We start from the raw sequence: 3,363 nt of genomic DNA on the forward strand, positions 1-3,363 counted from the left end.
TAGGAGACATATTCCAATCCTCTCAGTATTTCCATGGCCCTTCTTCAGACCCACTCTAACAGATCCATGTCTTTCTCCAGACATGGATGCAGGACTGAAGGTGGGGTGTCATGAGAGCAGAGGGGAAGAATCACTTTCTTGATACTGCTGGCAACACTTCCTTTCATGCAGCCTATGTTATGATTGAATTTCTGGACTGCAAGAACACATTGCTGGCTCAAGTCCAATTTTTCATTCATGACTATCTCCAGTTTACAGGACTGCTCTCAATCTGCTTATCCCATAGTCTGTACTGATCTTTCCTCAATTGAATTGATTGCATCACTCAGCTTGGTGTCACGTGCAAACTTGCTGGAAGTGTACTCAGTCCCACTATTATGTAATTGATTTAGATATTAAATAGTATTGGTCCCACTACAGACCTCTGAGGAACACCACTAGTTGCTGCTTTCCACTTTGGACATTCAGCCATTGAGTGTAATATTTGATACAACCGTACAGTCAATTCTTTATCCATCAAAATCCTATGTCTTCAGTTTAACAGCAAGAATGTTTTAGGGGGTAATTTCAGAGGCCTTACAGAAGTCCAGGTAAATGACATCCATAAATATTCCCTTGTCCACTGATACAGTCACTCCATCATAGAATGTCACTGGATTAATCAGGCATGATTTGCCCTTGGTGAAGTTGTGTTGGCTGTCTCTAATCAATTCCCTGCTCTCTTTGTTTTGTCTATGAATATCAGAAAACACTGAGCGGGACTGGGCACTGATACAGATTGTCCAGGGATGGTGTGCAGTCTCCATTATTAGAGATATTATTCAAAAGCCGTCTGGAAATGATCCTGGGAAACAGGGTCTAGGTAGCTCTACCTGCACAGAGAGGTTAGACCTAATGATTTCCAGAGATCCCTTCCAGCTTCAGCATCCCTGTAACTGTATGAGGTTAAGACCTTACAGTATCAGTTATGATGTGTTGTGAAGACAAAGAAGGTGAGGAGAAAGGATATATACTTAAGGCTTACCTGCAGGGAAGGTCTAGATATAACCAAAAATATATATTAGAAAGGTTGATGCATTAAAAGGAATGAGTGCTTTTCTTTCATATCAAAATTCTCCTCTCCAGAGATTGCTTTCATAACTTGACCTATAAAGTTGAAAATACCTGTAAATGTCACAGTAAAAACATGAATTCCCTTCAATATTAGATTTTTAATAAATTTTCTACATCTTACTTAAAGGACTGGCAAGGCAAATCAGATGACCTGCTTTGTGCTTTCCCTTCTTTTATACTGGGTGTTGGGGTTTTTTTTCAATTTTTTTCTGCATTGTTAGACTGCTTTGTCCTAAGATTTTAAAGGCTTTTATTAAGTGACTAAATAGGTCAGTTTTTTTCCTGCATGTTAACCTTATCACCACTCTGAGGAAAAACATACAACAGCAGGGGAAGATGCTGTAAAAAGGAGCACAGTGTGAACAGACCATCTCATGCTGCTCCAGATTCACATCTTTCATTGCTGTTTATAACAAGTTAAAGGATAGACTTTGGGAGGTCAAAATCACATTGATTTGGTCTGATAATTGTGATAGTAAGTTGGCTATTGTGTCATCTTTGTTAAACAGAAAGATACAAAATGCAGCTCACCTTAGAAAATTGCTGCGGATGGGTGAAAACTGATGTACTTTTGGAATTACATGAAGTGAGGTCATAGATCATATAGTCAGGTGGCTGTGTGCATATTTGCTGAAGTATTCATACAATAAGTCTGTTGCTTCATCTGAAGGGCTTCTTCTTAAGCTGGGTACTGTGTTGTGATTGTTATGATCCCTGTTATGATGAAGTAAGTGTGTGTAGGAATGTGCACATCAGAGTGGAAGACTTACTGAAAACTCAACTTTTCCATCATGACTGAAGCCTCAGAGAATTTTCATGGGGCTGCAAAGAGTAAAGCGAGGAGAACAATTTGATATTAATTTTGTAAGAATATAAGATACTTAAGTAGCAGCATTTTCATTTATAAAATTGTAGTTTGAATGAGCAGGTTTTGACTCTGTGAAAAATGTGCCTTTTTTTATCCTTCAAAGTGCACGCTCGTGGAAAAGCAAAATCATGGGGTGTCCCATCATGGCTCATAGAGTCATTTAAGTAACATGAAGGTGGACCTTAGCACATCTCACCTCTACATCTGTTCACATCTAAAGCCACACATTTCACATTACCAAGTTTTTTATCTCCTATGTCAATTAATCAGATCACACATAATTGTGTCCTTCTTTGTCATTGTCTTATCTACTGCATTTTCTAATAGTGATCACAGTTAGGATTTTGGACTGGCTTCATGATAGGACCTCACAAGTCTACCCGAGTCATCGAATTACAAATGTTGCCTTTGGGCCAACATTACCTGGGGTCAATACTTAGTTGTGTGGTATGCACTAAGGTAATCAATCATTGGTGTTTTCAAGGCTGCTCCTCTCCCACTATTAACAAACATAAGTCACATACCAGAACTCCAGATAGAGCATCCCTCTAAGAAGTAGTGTTCTACACATGTACAGATCATTTTTAGCAATGGCAAGTAGATGTCAGACAGTTGGGAAAAAAAGATCTGTTTCTTAACACCTGATAGATATGTGGCAGGTGCCTCATGTCAGGGAAGAGTCAGAGCAGGGCTTCTCCACAAAGAGTGAGAAGCTGGAGGTTGAAATGAGCTGTTCCTCACTTAAGCAGGACAGTGGCCTCACCCTCGCAGTGCACTTTTTCACAGAGCCTGAACAGGGAAGCAGTGTCAAGATGATGACAGTGCCACTAACAGGGCCCACAACAAGGAGGCAAAGGCAAGGGAAAGGATCAGATCCCAGGTCATACAGGGTTATCGAACAAGTCAGGAGAAGCTGGGGATGATGCGGGGTGCTGACCTGTGGAATATGGGATTATATTTGTTAAAGTGTTGAGACTTATGCTCACCAGAAGGCCCTGTGGGAAAGGCCCAGCTGCGGGCGGGATGGTTGGAAGTTGGGTGAGGGGTGAGAGGCAGTTGTGGGTGAGGAGAGAGTCGGCTGAGTGACAGTTGGCAGTGAGACTGTGATTGGCTGGAGGAGCGCGTGGACAGCATGTGAGCAGGAAGCTGATTGGGTGATGGGACGCGTGGACAGCGGCACTGCAGCTGTGCCAGCCAATGGGTGCCCTTCTGCTAAGTTCTGTTAGGCTTTGGTTTGGTTTCAGTTGGCATTAAGGGTATAAAGAGGGGGTGATTTTGGAAATAAATGGATCTTCTTGGGACATACAAGGGGGTCTGTCATCTTTGTTCCCCATTGCTACGCTGACCTGCCTACTGTGTAGTCCAGACCTTGACTGGGTGTC

At 41.9% G+C, this 3,363-nt stretch overlaps 1 long non-coding RNA gene across 2 annotated transcripts; it reads right to left on the minus strand.

Annotated features, from left to right (window-relative positions):
• Positions 1 to 1,030: 1,030 nt before the first annotated feature.
• On the minus strand, positions 1,031 to 3,049 carry LOC109143934. 2 transcript variants are annotated; one of them, XR_002044339.1, is made up of 3 exons: positions 2,968 to 3,049; positions 1,884 to 1,935; positions 1,031 to 1,146 (listed from the first exon to the last, which is right to left on the minus strand). It is a non-coding gene; the product is annotated as an uncharacterized LOC109143934 (long non-coding RNA). The 2 variants fall into 2 exon arrangements; XR_002044338.2 differs by having other exon boundaries at positions 1,645 to 1,935.
• Positions 3,050 to 3,363: the final 314 nt, after the last annotated feature.

This window comes from Corvus cornix, chromosome 1 (genome assembly GCF_000738735.6).
Source record: "Corvus cornix cornix isolate S_Up_H32 chromosome 1, ASM73873v5, whole genome shotgun sequence".
Lineage (NCBI taxonomy): Eukaryota > Metazoa > Chordata > Aves > Passeriformes > Corvidae > Corvus > Corvus cornix.